Source organism: Triticum dicoccoides, chromosome 5B, assembly GCF_002162155.2.
Source record: "Triticum dicoccoides isolate Atlit2015 ecotype Zavitan chromosome 5B, WEW_v2.0, whole genome shotgun sequence".
NCBI classification, from domain to species: domain Eukaryota; kingdom Viridiplantae; phylum Streptophyta; class Magnoliopsida; order Poales; family Poaceae; genus Triticum; species Triticum dicoccoides.
In genome coordinates, this window is record NC_041389.1 from 432,159,314 (window position 1) to 432,176,513 (window position 17,200).

Below are 17,200 nucleotides of genomic sequence, written 5' to 3' on the forward strand. Positions count from 1 at the left end.
TCTTGGCAGGAACTTTCTTTTCCAGTCCAGGCTTTGTGCTATGTGCAGAGCCATATTCCTTCTTGAGCACTACTTTCTTGGAAGTAGCCTCATCTTTTTCAGCTCTATAGTCCTGATCCTCTGAGTCTGAGGTTCTCTTTCTCCTTTGCCTGGTAGCAGCCTTAGGCAGGTTGCTAGGAGTGCTTCTGCTCCCTTCATCTGAAGTGCTGGAGAGACTAGTGCCCTCACTGATGTGAATCTGCTCTGCTGACCTGTTCTGGCTGTCACTCTGGTCTGACATGCTGCAAAAACTAACTGCTGACCCTGTGAAGAGTTATAGATGAGATAGAGTGGATGAGCATCACAAAATGCAGAGATTTTTGCAAAAGAATGATTCAAAAAGTCAGTTTTAGTTTTCCATAGAAAGCATTTCGGATCAACCGATTTTCAAACTCGGTGATACCGAAGCAGTTTTGGAACCTAAACTGATGAACTCGGTTGGACCGAGTCACAGTTTGGTGGCACCGAGACTGCTAGGGTTTCACAGAATCCTAAAATCGGTCGCACCGATTAGTAATTCTCGGTCAGACCGAGAGTCACCAGTGCAATGGCATAAGCCAAATCGGTGAGACCGAGTTTTTCAACTCGGTGGGTCCGAGATGGTTTCGGCGGAAACCTAACCCTAAAAATTTGAATCTAATCTACTCTACGGACTACTTTGGCTGGATAGGATTGTTTCAATCGTGGCAAGATTCAATAAGAATACAATGTGCTAGGAATCAGATGTGGATAGCACAAAGATCGAGTCCAGGCCCTAGCTTGGTGATGAACTCGCTACGGCGGCAACGGTGGGGCCGAAATCCGTTGACGGCGGCGGAGACCAGCTACAGGAGGCTGCTGGCGACGAGGAGACGATCCGGAGACCTTCGATGGCAGAGCGAGCTATTGCGCGGGCGAAAGGGTTTCGGAGAAATTTCCAAAATTTTGCCCGTGACTATATATAGCCCGACCCTGTCGGTGTGACCGAGTGGAACAACTCGGTGGCACCGAGATGCATAACTGTGTTCAGTTACAGCAACTCGGTGTGATCGAAAAGTTCAAATCGGTTGCATCGAGAATGAAAACTCAGATCAACTTAATGATCTCGGTAGGACCGAAATGGAGGAATCGGTCAGACCGAGAGTCACAAAGAGGTTTTGGAAGTTTAAGTCTATGACGAATCGGGGACTCCGAGTGCTCCTCACACAGAGTGGTTCGAATCTGACTTGATCAAATTTTGTGATGTAGCATGAATAGAGTTTGAGAGGAGAAAAGCTTAGATAGCTAGAGAAAGTTCTTAGGCATTCTTGTCCATCCACTTGGCAAAAAGAAAAGAACCCAAACAATCAGAACAACAAGTGGATGTCCTTGAATGAGTAAAATATGCACCAACCAATTCTAGCATCTATCAAACAATTGGCGATGACTAGGTCATCTATATATGAGTATATTGACTTAGGAGTCAAATGATAAACATTTGATCATAGGTCATACTCATTGTTTAAGCTCAAGTGGGTTTACCACTTTTACATAATGCATTGATGTGTTCACACCATTAGAGTTGCTTTGACTCAATTCTTAGAGTTAAGCTCCCCCTAGATGTGAGATCCCCCCTTAGAGGGATGAACTAACCTTGGGTTTTGTCGATGATGACTTCATGTAGGTGTTGAAGATGTGGATGCTCAATGTTGAAGTAGATCATTTGGAGCAATCCCTTGGAGTGAGTTGCACTTTCAACTTACCTACATGGGTTAGTCCCACAAGGAACAAACAAGAATATCCATAGACATAGAGTGATGCACACACAAGATGATGTCCATGAAAACATTAGGTTACCTTGTCCCTTGCCTTACCAACATGAGGGTTTGTGACTCCTTGAACTAGTGCAAGATGTGGAAGTTGATTGCACTTGTTCTTGCCATAATCATATGAGTGAAGAATGTTGGCGGAGTCACCCTCAAGAACTCTCTAGTTCTTCTTCTTCGGGATCCACATCATCTTGATGGGAATCCTTGGAGTTGTAGTTGTACTTGATGAAGTAGAACTTGACGTAGTCTTGGGAACCCACTTGAACGAGGCTTTATGTGCTTCTTCAAATGCATCAATCTCTTCTTGAAGCTTGTCCTTGCCTTTGTTCTTGTGGTCTTGTGGTGGAAGATCATCTTGAGCTTGTGTTCCCTTGAAGGAAGTAGGATCATACTTCTCTTGTTGAGGAACAAACTTCGTCTTGGGGTATTGATCTTCTTCCCACTCAACTCCATTGGCATTGCACTTTCATTCAAAACCAACACCTTGATTCTTCCGGTGTCTTCCTTGCTTGCGTACAATTTCCTCGAATTGCTTACTCCCCGCAAGGCTCTTGTAAACACCTTTCTCTATAATTCCCTTCAATAAGCTATTTTCTTGCTCAAGTGTAACTTGGCTAAGAGAATCATTAGTGGAATCAAGAGAACGACTAGAAGCAACAATATTTGATTTAACATTATTATTATTGTTACTACTAGAGGAAGTATCTTTCTTGTACTTGTTACCAGACTTGACTTGAGACATGTAAGTAGATAAGAGTAAACGCTTGGCAATGTAAGAAGAGCTTTTCTTACGGAGATCATCATTGATTGCTTTTAAGAACTCATGCTCTTGCTCAAGATTGAGCTTTTCAAAGCGTATCTTCTCATGAGCCCTTAAAAGTTCTCGATGATCTTCGAAGATAGTTTGATGAGCCAACTTAAGAGTTTTTAGTTCTTTAGTTAGAAGCTCAATTTTCTCCTTATCATTGTCATTCGTTTGATTAGCATGATTAATTGACGTTTCATCATAGTATTCATCACTAGAGTTGTCAACAAGTAAATCATCATCCACAAGCAAGTCATCTTCATCACTATTGAAATCAACATACTCAGCATGTGTTACCTTTGGACCTTTGGCCATGAAGCATCTTCCAATTCCTTCATTTGGTGAATCAAATATGTCGTAGGAGTTGGTTGACACAAGTGCTAGACCGGCAACACCTTCATCTTGAGTATATTTGGAGTCGGAGTGATAGCTTCTCTCGGAGTGGTTGTCGGAGTCGGAGCCGGATACCCAATCACCAACATGAGCTTGATGTCTTCGTTTTGTGTAGCTCCTTGATGACTTGTCCTTCCTTTCCGAATCCTTGCTTCTCCGTGAGGATCTTCGTTCATAACGATCATCTCTACTCCTCCTCTCTCTTGGTGGTGATTCTTCTCTTTTGCTTCTTCTTTTTGGATAATCTTCTCTTCTTTTGTAGGGTGCCGTACACTCATTGGAGTAGTGTCTAGGCCTCCCACAATTGTAGCAATTGTGCTCTCGACTAGAAGATCTTTTGTCATGATAGGACCTTGACTTGGAGCTTCTTTCTTTGCTTCTACTTTTGTAGAATTTGTTGAAGTTCTTCACCATTAAGCTCAATTCTTCATTGAAGGTTTGTTTCTCACTTGATGATGTGGGGGCTTCACTTGAGGCTTTGTAAGCACCACTTGACTTCTTGTGAAGTTCCTCCTTATCCTTGAGTGACATCTCATGAGCAACAATTCTTCCAATGACTTCCGTTGGCTTGAGATCTTTGTAGTTTGGCATCATTTGAATCAATGTGCACACGGTGTCATACTTTCCATCCAATGCCCTTAGGATCTTCTTGATGATGAATCTGTCGGTCATCTCTTCACTCCCTAAGCCGGCAATCTCATTTGTGATAAGAGCAAGCCTAGAGTACATTTCAGCGACACCTTCACCATCCTTCATTTTGAACTTGTCAAGCTGACTTTGGAGCACATCCAACTTGGATTCCTTGACGGATTTGGTACCTTCGTGCATATCAATCAAAGTATCCCAAATTTCCTTTGCATTCTCAAGACGGCTGATTTTGTTGAATTCTTCGGGGCACAATCCGTTGAAGATGATATCACAAGCTTGAGCGTTGTATTGCGGTATCTTCAATTCTTCCGCATTCTCTTCACGGTTCGGTTCTCTCCCATCAAATAATTCACCTTGCAAGCCAATACAAATAATTGCCCAAACGGCGGGGTTATGTCCGAGAATATGCATTTTCATCGTATGCTTCCACTAGCAAAATTAGTACCATCAAAGTATGGACCTCTACGGTGATAATTTCCCTCGCTAGACGCCATACTCTCCTAGGTTGTGAAACCAAGGCTATGACCACCAAAAGCTATGGAAATCAAAGCAAATGGAGATCAAAGCTCTGATACCACTTGTAGGACCTTGAAGTATGTCTAGAGGGGGTGATTAGACTACTTGACCAATTAAAAAACTTAACCTTTTCCCAATTTTAGAGTTTGGCAGATTTTAGCTATCTTAGGACAAGTCAAGCAATCATCACACAATTCAAGCAAGCATGTAAAGAGTATATAGGCAGCAGAAATTAAAGCATGCAACTTGCAAGAAAGTAGAGGGAAGGGTTTTGGAGGATTCAAACGCAATTGGAGACACAGATGTTTTTGGCGTGGTTCCGATAGGTGGTGCTATCGTACATCGACGTTGATGGAGACTTCAACCCACGAAGGGTAACGGCTGCGCGAGTCCACGGAGGGCTCCACCCACGAAGGGTCCACGAAGAAGCAACCTTGTCTATCCCACCATGGCCGTCGCCCATGAAGGACTTGCCTCACTAGCGATAGATCTTCACGAAGTAGGCGATCTCCTTGCCCTTACAAACTCCTTGGTTCAACTCCAAAATCTTGTCGGAGGCTCCCAAGTGATACCTAGCCAATCTAGGAGACACCACTCTCCAAGAAGTAACAAATGGTGCGTTGATGATGAACTCCTTGCTCTTGTGCTTCAAATGATAGTCTCCCCAACACTCAACTCTCTCTCATAGGATTTGGATCTGGTGGAAACAAGATTTGAGTGGAAAGCAACTTGGGGAAGGCTAGAGATCAAGATTCATATGGTAGGAATGGAATATCTTGGCCTCAACACATGAGTAGGTGGTTCTCTCTCAGAAATGGTAAATTGGAAGTGTAGGTTCAGTCTGATGGCTCTCTCCACGAATGAAGAGGAGGTGGAGGGTTATATATAGCCTCCACACAAAATCTAACCGTTACACACAATTTACCAAACTCAGTGAGACTGATTCAACAGACTCGGTCAGACCGATTTAGTAAACCTAGTGACCGTTAGTGATTTTCGGTGGGACTGACAAGCATCTCGGTGAAACCAATTCGGTTAGGGTTAGGGCATAACGTAATCTCGGTAAGACCGAGTACACAAACTCGATGAAACCGATTTTGGTAATAAGCTTTCCAGACAGTTGGTCAGGTAAACTCGGTGGGACCGATTTGCTCTTTTCGGTCAGACCGAAATGTTACAAAAGGGAAACAGAGAGTTTACATTGCAATCTCGGTGGGACCGATCGCTCACTTTGGTTAGACCAAAACGTTACGAACGGAAACAGAGAGATTACAATCCCATCTCGGTGAGACCGAGATCCCTAATCGGTAAGACCGATTTGCTTAGGGTTGGTGGCAGTGCGTATGACTTTTGGAATCGGTGGCGCCGAATAGGAAGAATCAGTGTGACGATTTTGGCTTTGGGTATAGGTCATATGTGGATATGAGAAAGTAGCTGAGGGTTTTGGAGCATATCACAAAGCACATGAAGCAAGAGGCTCATTAAGCAACACCTCATCCCTCCTTATAGTATTGGCTTTTCCGATAGACTCAATGTGATCTTGGATCACTAAAATATAAAGTGAAGAGTCTTGAGCTTTTGAGCTTGAGCCAATCCTTTGTCCTTAGTATTTTGAGGGATCCACTTTCATCATCCATGACATGCCATTCATTGAGCTTTCCTGAAATAATTGTCTTGGAATAGCATTAGCTCAATGAGCTATATGTTGTTATGAATTACCAAAACCACCTAGGGATAGATGCACTTTCAATCTCCCCCTTTTTGTAATTGATGACAACATATAGATCAAAGCTTCAACAAATCATAATAAGAATAAAAACATCATCGCTTTGAGAAGTATGTGATAAGCAAGAGCTCCCCCTAAATTCGTGCATTGTTTAAAATTTGCTTTGGACTGCAAATGCACAATGAATTAGGCTCAGGGTTACTCTTCCATGTCACATACATCTTGGTGGAGCGCTCAAAATGATAAGTATTGAATACATGCACTCATCACCAAGCAAAGTGAATGATCACATAAGATAGATAGGATAATATCATCAAACATGCATAAGTGTAGCTTATGATCAAACGATCAAACACATGATCATCAATGTCTCAAAAGCATAGTATCTCAAACAATTAAAAGCAAACAAGTTTAAACCAACAAAGCAAGAGAGAACAAAAGCAACACTCTCTCTCTCGAAGCCTATGATTTATACATTTTTCTCCCCCTTTGGCAACAAGTTACCAAAAAGTTCATAGAAAATGCATAGTGCTAGATCGACTCTCAGGCTTGATCTTCAGTTGGTGGTGTAGAGATGGCTCCTTGGACGAAGCTAAAGTAGAGGGTGCTGGAGTTGATGCTGAAGCTGGTTGCACTGGAGCTGAAGGGGCAGTAGCTGGTGCTGAAGATGTTGCTCTAGTGTCTGCCACTTGCACAGCAGCTGACCTCTAAGATCTAGGCACTCTGGCAAAGACATTAGTGGTAGTCTTACCCTTCCTCTCCTGCATGTCATCCTGCAGTTTCTCCACAACTGTCTGAATCTCAGTTACCTTGACATCAAGATCATGAAATTTGAGTTCCATGATTCTCTCCAGGCTCTCCTGATTCTGAGTGAGGGTGGACAATCCCTTCTCAATCCTTAGAGATGATGCTATCAAGTAACCAAGCTGCTCCTGCTTGTTCTTCAAGAAATACTCAGATGCCTCCTCTTGAGTTGGCATCTTGGCAGCCTTCTCCTTCCTTGCCTTCTCCTTCTTCTCTTGAACTTGAACTGATGATGCATCATCCTCATTCATGACAACCTCATTGTCTTCAAAGTCTGGATAGAGTGGAAAATGTTCCCTATGCAATAGATATTTGCCTGTGCCCATCTTTGAGTTGATCAATTCCTGAATCTGAGGTGCATATCCACAACTCCTCTTCTGATCTGCTACAGTCCTCTTAATGGTTTCAACTATAAGGCTCATGACTTTGAATTTCTGTGGCACATCAAATAAATGCAACATATTGATGGCATGCCCTCTAATCATGTTGTGGTCACCAGACTTGGGCAACAGAGTGTGCCTCAGAATCCAATTGATTGTAGGTAGCCCTGACAGAAGAAAGTGGACTGATCCAAAAGATAAAGTCTCTAGGGCTTTGTCTGGGATCTCCTTGTACATGTGTGCCATGGTATTGTGTCCCATTTTCTTCTTGGCATATACATCCAGATCATCATAATTTTCCTTTGGGGCATTTATCAGTTTTGCCCATTCTTCAATAGTTGACTGGTACCTTGTACCTTCAGAATCCAAACTATTCTCTCATCTGGATAGAAGTGTGTTGTGGAGTAGAATTGCATGATAAGTTCATCATTCCGGTTTGTGAGCTTTTGCCCAACAAAATCTACAACTCCACAAGCAACAAAGTTGTCTTGCACTCCAGGATAGTGCTCTTCATTTTCCTTCATGTAGGTCCAGTCGACCCACCTCATATCACAAACTATGGGCTTCTTGTCCAATAAGATTGTCTCATAGAAGTCCTGTTGTTCCTTTGTATGGAACCTGTAATCAACAGTAGTTCTTCTCCTCGTGCCATATGGATCTACCATCCTCCATAGCCTCAATCCTGAGTCTTTTCTGATGTTCATGTCCTCAGCCACAGGATGGGCATCATTGTGATCTAGTATCTTAGGCTTGAGCTTCCTTAGAACTTGTCCTTCTTCATCTTCCTCCTCAGCATCCTCAGGCACTGGGGCCTTGTTCTTCTCAGCAGCTGGAATACTCCTGGTATTCCTCTTTGGTGCAGACTTGGCCTTGGGGGCAGCTTTGGGTGCTTCCTTGGGCTTAGTTGTTGCAGCCCCTGATCTAATAGCATCTCCCATAAGCCTTGGTGCCTTTGGTGCTGGTGTAGCAAGATCTTCCTCTTCAGAATCTCTTCTCGTTGAGGGCTTTCCAAGAACCTGGGCAGTTGTGGTTCTTGCTCTCTTCTTCTTCTTGTCCTGGGCACCTTCATCCTCTGATTCAATTGCAAACTTCATTGTTTCTCCAGTGGGAACTTTCTTGGGTTTGGAAGATGTGACTCTCTTTGTAGGTGCCTCTTTGGGTTCAGATGCTGCAGGCACTAGAGTGGACCTTCTGACCTTGGGCATTGGTGTCCTCTTGGTAGGAACTTTCTTTTTCAGTCCAGGCTTTGTGCTATGTGCAGAGCCATATTCCTTCTTGAGCACTACTTTCTTGGAAGTAGCCTCATCTTTTTCAGATCTATAGTCCTCATCCTCTGAGTCTGAGGTTCTCTTTCTCCTTTGCCTGGTAGCAGCCTTAGGCAGGTTGCTAGGAGTGCTTCTGCTCCCTTGATCTGAAGTGCTGGAGGGACTAGTGCCCTCACTCATGTGAATCTGCTCTGCTGACCTATTCTGGCTGTCACTCTGGTCTGGCATGCTGCAAAAACCGTTACCCACAATTTACCAAACTCGGTGAGACCGATTTAGTAAACCTAGTGACCGTTAGTGATTTTCGGTGGGACTGACAAGCATCTCGGTAAGACCGATTCGGTTAGGGTTAGGGCATAACGTAATCTCGGTAAGACCGATTACACAAACTCGGTGAAACCGATTTTGGTAATAAGCTTTCCAGAGAGTTGGTCGGGTAAACTCGGTGGGACCGATTTACTCTTTTCGGTGAGACCGAAATGTTACAAAAGGGAAACAGAGAGTTTACATTGCAATCTCGGTGGGACCGATCGCTCACTTCGGTGAGACCGAAACGTTACGAAGGGAAACAGAGAGATTACAATCCCATCTCGGTGAGACCGAGGTCCCTAATCCGTAAGACCGATTTGCTTAGGGTTTGTGGCAGTGGCTATGACTTTTGGAATCGGTGGCGCCGGATAGGAAGAATCGGTGTGACCGATTTTGGCTTTGGGTATAGGTCATATGTGGATGTGAGAAAGTAGCTGAGGGTTTTGGAGCATATCACAAAGCACATGAAGCAAGAGTCTCATTAAGCAACACCTCATCCCTCCTTGATAGTATTGGATTTTCCTATAGACTCAATGTGATCTTGGATCACTAAAATATAAAGTGAAGAGTCTTGAGCTTTTGAGCTTGAGGCAATCCTTTGTCCTTAGTATTTTAAGGGATCCACTTTCATCATCCATGCCATGCCATTCATTGAGCTTTCCTGAAATAATAGTCTTGGAATAGCATTAGCTCAATGAGTTATATGTTGTTATGAATTACCAAAACCACCTAGGGATAGATTCACTTTCATCTTCCTTGTATTGTTCATCATCAGCCCAAGAGGAAATCCACCACACCACACACTGGAGTAGGGTATTACACCACAATGGTTGCCTGAACCAGTATAAACTCTGTGTCTCTTGTGTTGTTTCTTTGATTGCTTAGATCATAGCGAGACGATGAGGTGCAGGTAGGCAGAGGGCGAAATCTCCGTGCACACCCCAGTGTTCGAATCTAGAGGGTCTGCCGGAACCCGAAATCCGACATTTGGCGCGCCAGGTAGGGGTGCGCCGGAATTCGCCTTCCGCCGCCCTGTTCTTCACTGACCATCGCGTCCATGTCAGACGCTCGTCGGGCCCGCGTCGAGCGCCGAGCCGGTCTCGCTTCCCGCGTCGCCCAGACGGCCCCCGTCGGCGGGCACCCCCGCCGTTCCCCATCACCTGCCGTCAAAGCCGCCACCTGCCCGGCAGGGAACAAGCACCAAGCATCGTCCCAGCATTCATCCATGAGGCGAGACGGCCGCACTGCCACTCCCTCGCTCGCCCCGGTTGGTTCTTCGTCCCGCGCTCCCCGCGCGGCCATGGAGGCTCGAGCTGCGCTCATCGCAACAAACGAGCTCCTGCGCTACCGCCCAGTCGACGATGTCTATGAAGAGTTGCTCGACCGCGTCACCGAGCTCGTCCGCGCCGTAGGGGGCTCCCCCGCGCCATCCTTCTCGCTGCACCGCGCCCCGCCCTACGCAGGCAATGAAGCTCTGAGGGCGCCTCAGTCGCCTCCCCCTCAAGAAGGCGCCCTGGCCCCAAGGCGCATGGCCCCTGGACGGAACCCACCCCGTCCGGTGCCAGTGCAGCAAGAGCGGAGCTGCCAAGAGGTTTCTCACCCCAAGAAGCTGCCCGAGTGCTCCCTGCTCCGGTCCGTCAGGACCATGCTCCTGTCCCAGCGCGCCAAGACCCCGCGCTGCTCCCAGCTGCAGCGCATGGGGGCCCGCAAGACCAAGCTCCTCGTCACCAGAGGCCTCCCGTGGCCACGGCAGGATGCCGCGCCTTCACCGCCGGGCTGCGCAGCGTTGCGTGGCCCTGCAAGTTCAAGCCAGACCTACCTCCTCGCTACGACGGCACGGCCGACCCTGCAGAGTTCCTCCACCTCTACGAGCTGGGCATCGAAGCCGCCAACGGGGACGAGAAGGTCATGGCGAACTGATTTCCCATGGCACTCAAGGACGGGGCCTGCACCTGGCTCCTGAACCTGGCACCAGGCACGATCTCCTCCTGGGACGAGATGCGCACCCGTTTCATCGCCAACTTCCAAGGTACTCGCGACCGGCCACCTGCCATGAGCAACATGCGCCGCATCAAGCAGCAACCAGGGGAGACCCTGTAGAAGTACATCCAGCGCTTCAACAACGCACGTCTCAAGATTCCCAAGGTGACCGAGGAGGCCATCATCTCAGCCTTCTCCCACGGCGTGCGCGACATCAAGATGAAGGAGGAGCTGGCGATGCATGAAGATCTGTGCACTTCCTTGGAGCTGTTCAACTTGGCAACCAAGTGCGCCAGGGCTGAGGAAGGGCGCCTTTCCCTCCTCGAGCTGCCACCCGCCAACCCAAAAGAGAAGAAATCCAAGGCCAAGGACGTGAAGCACAAGGGGGCTGCCGTGCTCGTGGCAGAACCAGACACCAAGCAGGGCAGAGATCAGCCCGGGTCTTTCAAGGGCGGCCCGTACTGTGTGTACCATGACCTCCACACTCACAACAACAATGAATGCCAAGAGCTCCGAGCCGTGCGAGAAGGAAGGGTCGGCCGACGCCCCGACCGCAACGATCGCGGCTATGGCCGAGGAGGAGGAAGGAACGCAGGACGCTGGGAAGACCATGGCCCTCGCCCAGGGTGGCGCGACCGACCTGGCGAGGATCACTGGCAGGATCAGCCTCACGAGGGAGACTGGAGGGATCGTCCTCACGAGGATCGCCCACAAGGAAACGCAGGCCTCCCTCCACTGCCGCCGCAGCCAAGGATAAATGAGGACCATCATCAGGCCGAGGGGGCTAGGGGCTTCCAGGAGCCGCGCGCGATCGCCTGCATCCTGGGCGGAGCTCAAGCCCCAGCCTCTCAATGCATCTTCAAGCAGTTTGCCCGTGAAGTGAATGCAGTCCTCCCTAAGCTTGAAGCCACACGCCCCCTCAGGTGGTCGGCGTGCGCCATCACGTTCAGCTCAGCGGATCAGCTCAAGTGCGCGGCCACAGTCGGAGTCCTCCCAATGCTTTGATCCCCGGTCATCAGCAATGTGCAAGTCACCAGGACCCTCATCGATGGCGGGGCAGGGCTCAAGTCCTGTCCGTAGAGACGTTCAACAACCTCCAAGTGCCTTACGATTAGCTTCAGCCAACCAAGCCTTTCTCCGGAGTCACCGACGGCTCCACAGTTCCAATTGGGCAGGTCCACCTCCCTATCACCTTCGGGGCGCGCAACAACTACCGCACCGAGCTCATCGACTTCGACGTCGCCCACATTCGCCTGCCGTACAATGCTATCCTCGGCTACCCAGCTCTCGCCAAGTTCATGGTCGTGACTCATCACGGCTAAAACGTCCTCAAGATGCCAGGAAGCGGTGGAGTCATCACGGTGCCTTGTGAAGAAAGAGACGCGGTGTGCTCCCTGGAACGAGCTTTTCAGGCCGCATCACTTGAAGACCCAGATCGCGGGAGCGGGAGGCTCCCTGAGACCACCCCCAAGAAGAAGAAGACATCACCAGGCCCGACTCCTCAGGAGGCAGGCTCCTCAGGGTCCGCGCCTGCTCAGGGGGTACCTCCTTCTGTCACATAGGGAGGCGTGCCCGGCGCCCTCCTCAAGCAGGGCTCGAGGGCTCCCACCTGGAGGGCCACCGACCTTGCTAAGGTCACGAGGGAGGCGCTTGGGCACCACTTGGAGGCGTGTTTCAGAACACGCTTCCCTCAGGAAGGAGCCAAGAAAGGAGGGCCAAACCCTCAGGAATTCGTCAGTCAGGTCACACAGGAGTTGCATGAGTCAAGAGTCATGAGCGGCAGCCGCCGCTTACCCGCCGCAGCTCCCCATCCAGGTGAGGATGGCGGGCTGCACGTCTGCATCGACATCCCAGGGCTCAACCGAGTCACCTCTCAGGAGCGCTTCTGGCCCTCACGTGCCCTACCACTATGTTTGCATGCCCTACGGCTTGCCGAACGCGGTTGCGGTGCGCCAGCGCCTCATGAGGAGCATCCTCGAGGCTCAGGAGGCCAGGCGTTCTGCAGTCCTGGCGGAGATGGAGATGGTTCGCGAGGAGCCACCAGCGCCTCCGGAGCCTCCCGAGGCTCCTGGGCCTGGGGGCTCGTGAAGATCAGCTCCCGCAGCCCGCTACGTCCGCTACTTCAACACCCCTTCGTCGTCAACACTATCAGGTGACATCTTTCAAGTTTCGTTTCCAGCTGGGAGCGCCCTCGGGGCTGCATCATTCCCAGGCCGCGTGGGTCCGTCCCTGCGGCGTGTATCCCTTTTGCTCGTGTTCTTAGCTTACTTTGTTGGGGGGCGCCCTCGGGCTGCATCATCCCCAAGTCGCTCGGGTCAGACCCAGCGGCGTGTACCCCTCTTGCGTTTATTTTCGGGCCATGCATTCGAACCATCATGCTTGTTATTTGGTGCCTGTCCGTGGAACCTCTTCTTCATTGATGTCGGCAGCTTGCGTGTTAAAGGGGGGGTACCTGAGCATCGCGACTCAGGGCTCCTACCGGCTCTCCAGCCCTCACCCTCTGGCTTTGTCCACGGCATCGCGCCCTGGCAAACCAGCGACGGCTGAGACTAGCTCGAGGGCCGGGACCCGAGGACGTAGAGCGTCGACATCTAACCAAGCTTGCGCGTTAAAGGGGGCGTACCTAAGCATCGCGACTCAGGGCTCCTACCAGCTCTCCAGCCCTCGCCCTCTGGCTTTGTCCACGGCATCACGCCCTGGCAAACCAGCGACAACTGAGACTAGCTCGAGGGCCGGGACCCGAGGACGTAGAGCGTCGACATCTAACCAAGCTTGCGCGTTAAAGGGGGAGTACCTGAGCATCGTGACTCAGGGCTCCTACCGGCTCTCCAGCCCTCACCCTCTGGCTTTGCCCACGGCATCACGCGCCGAAAAACTAGCAACGGCTGAGACTAGCTCAAGGGCCGGGACCCGAGGACGTAGAGCATCGGCATCTGGTCAAATTTGCAGGAACACATCACAGGTTAAGGCCCAGTGCTAGGCGCAACCCGCCTTGGGGTAGGGCCCCATGAGTCCCGCGCTGGCTCACGGGTGCCCCAATACACCTCGTCAGGCCTTTAGTGCCTCGTCGCCTCAACAAAGCAACTAACGGCTGACCGCCGCTTGTCATAGCGGACTTTTGCTCTTTTTGTGATGGGTCTACAGGATCCCCACAAGGAGAAGCGCCAGGCGAGGCCCTCACGGCGTCCTCTTCACTCTCGTCCGCGTGAACCACTTGCGCGTTAAAGGGGGGGTACCTGAGCATCGCGACTCAGGGCTCCTACCGGCTCTCCAGCCCTCACCCTTTGGCTTTGCCCACAGCATCGTGCCCCGGCAAACCAGCGACGGCTGATACCCGCTCGAGGGCCGGGACCCGAGGACGTAGAGCAGAAAGGGGAGCAGGGGCGAGAGGAAAGAGGCACGCGGAGACCTCGCCAGGCAACCCCTCGCCAGCCAAGGCACGGACCTAGCGCCGCACCAGGAAGCGTTTCCTGACCCTCGAGATAAGTCACTCTCCAGAAACACTAGCTATCGCAGCACCGTCACCGCATCCAATGCAATCCCGTGTTAGCAACGTCACATTACTTTCTCACCGAACGATAGCTGCTTGAGCGCTTAAGGGGACCTCCTGAGCATCGCGACTCAGGGGCTCTTACTGGACCCCGGGCCCCTCACCTCCTGGCCTTGACCACGGCATCGCGACCTGGCATACCAGTGACGGCTGAAGCCGCCTTGGGACCGGGACCTGTCGGCGCAGAGCGCCAAGCCCTCGTGAGGTCTGAAAGGAAGAAACTAAGCTAAGATGGAATAAGCATCTCACACTGCTTCACGATAAGGATCATATTGACAAACGGAGCTACAGACACCTTACAAGCCCCCACGGGGTGTATTCTTGGCTCCTCACAGGGACAAAAGACGTGTATCCTAAGGAGTCCTAACTACAGGAACCGTCGCGGCAGACGCCATCATCAACAGTGGGCCACCAGGCACCGGCACCAACCTCATCCAGATCAGAGATGGCGGCAGCCTAACGAGCCCGTCCTGCTCCGAGAGCGGCGCAGGCTCGGGGGCTCGTAGCTGTCGTCGCTCGTCTCCGGAGTCGCGAAGAGCTCGGCGGAGTTGCTGGATCCTCCGGCACCCTCGCCGCTTGAGGAGCTGCTGGAAGAACGTGCGACGGCAGGCGTGGTCCTTGCCGCTCCGGGGCTTCTTCCGCTGCCTCTGGGACAGCACTCCAGCCGACGCCCATCTTCGCCGAAGACCTTGAAGAGCATCATGGAAGCACCGTCGAACTCCAGGTGGATCACGAGGGCGCCCCTCGTCCTGCAAACCCGGGCGATCTCGCCCCAGCCCCGGGTTATGAAGACCTTACCTGGAGCGACGACCTCGACATCCGCATCGGTCACAGGAGTCTGGCAATCAGCATGCTGCAGCCAGAGCCTGAAAGGACCCATCGGCGGAATCCCGAAGGCGAAGAAAGAAGGAAGGCGAATCCAAGATCAAGGAGGCATGGCGGCGTGGAGCACAAACTCTTGGGAGGAGCCCTCAGCGTGAACTCCAGGAGGGACAACATGCACCGCCGTGACCCGCTGGCACCGACGGCGGTGCCGTCCATGGCGCTCGGCATGAGCTCTTGCAGGGCCCTCAAGGTGGGCGTACAAGGGCAGCGGAAACCCTGGCGGCGGCCGATCGCACCAAGGCCTCGACACCTCCTGCCGCACGCCCTCATCTCGGAGGCAGAGGAGCAACTGCTTCTTTGGCGGAAGTGGGTCGGGGCCCTCTCGGGGGGCCTTTCCCTTCTCTTCTGCGGAGAACCGGCATATCGGAGCCATTGCGGCAAGGCGGAGCAGAGGCGAAGATGAAGAAGAGGAGAAGTAGCAGAGGAAGATGAAATGGAACGGCTCGCGCCGTTCCGTACTTATAGCCAGGGGAGGCCAACCGTCAGCTTCCATGATCGCACGTAATCATGACCAGTTTTTGCATGCAGGGACTTGTCAGTTCGTGCAGTCGCCGAGGCGTCGTGGGGGAGCGGAGCCTCCCAAGTCCAATCAACCGCCGCGCGGTGCCCGAGGCCGCGGGCTGTTGGGGCCCGCGACACTTCGCACTTGCCCCTTCGCCTCTCTGCTCAGCCAAGTCCGGGCGCGCCTTGGGCCCGGGGGCTACTGTCGGTGTTCTGGGAACGGGGGTCCCCAGACTTGCCTGCCTGCGGCCTGCGGCGTGGCTCAAGGGGCAGCCCGGCATGGCCCATCTTCATCAGCACGAGCTCAAGACCCTCGCGAGGGGCCAAGCCTCGCGGGGCGGACGACAAGAGGCTTCCTCAGGCACGGCCTCATCAGGCTGGCTCGCGAGGAGGCGGAGAGATCAACGCGGGGTACCTCACGAGGTGCCCATGACGCAAGCCATGACGACCAAGGGCGCCAAGCCGCGTAGTGTCCTCCCTTTCCTCTTTGATGCAAAGGGAGCAAGCGCAGGCGAGAGCATCAATCAAAGGCATCCATTTCGGTGCAACAAGACCAAGACCAGCAGAACGGCGGGATGGAGGTCATCGTGGAGCCCAAGCCGGCGTCACCACCAGAGCCTTTGGCAGGCGAGGACCAACTTTAGTCAGGATAAGTGTACTAGATGTTCCCTTTCAAAATGGCCAATTGTTCGCACCCTTCCCGCTCAATATTTGCGAGGAGGCCCAGGGCCTTTTCCTATAAATAGGACTAGCCACCACAAGGTAGAGGAGACAGAAGATGATAACAGACCGATCGATCGAGAGAGCGACTGAACTCCCCCTAGTAGTTCATCGCACCAGCCAAGAACAGACCCTCACGAGGCTGTTCTTCCTTGTAATTTTCATCATCAGCCCAAGAGGCAATCCACCACACCACACACTGGAGTAGGGTATTAAACCACAATGGTGGCCTGAACCAGTATAAACTCTGTGTCTCTTGTGTTGTTTCTTTGATTGCTTAGATCATAGCGAGGCGGTGAGGTGCAGGTAGGCAGAGGGCGAAATCTCCGCGCGCACCCCAGTGTTCGAATCTAGAGGGTCTACCAAAACCCGAAATCCGACACTCGCCTCCTGTTACCATTAGCCTTAGACGCACAGTTCGGGACCCCCTACCCGAGATCTGCCGGTTTTGACACCGACATTCGTGCTTTCATTGAGAGTTCCACTATGTCATCACCATAAGGCTTGATGGCTCCTTCAATCATCTACAATGATGCGATCCAGGGTGAGGTTTTCCACCCCGGACAGATCTTCCTGTTCGGCAGCTTCGCACTGCGGGCCAACTCGCTTGGCCATCTGGAGCAAATCGATAGCTACGCCCCTTGCCATCAGGTCACATTTGGAAGCCTGAACTACGCTGCTGACATCCGTGGAGACTTGATCTTCGACGGATTCGAGCCCATGACAGGTGCGCCCTACAGCCGCGATGAGCATGACTTAGATCTGCCATCGGACGGCGATCAGGAGATCACACCTACAACTGCCCCGGTTTTAAATCTGGAGCAAATCGTGCCATCTGAGGACGGGAGGATGGACCCCGCCACGGAGGTCGTACACTCAGCGGCGATAGAGC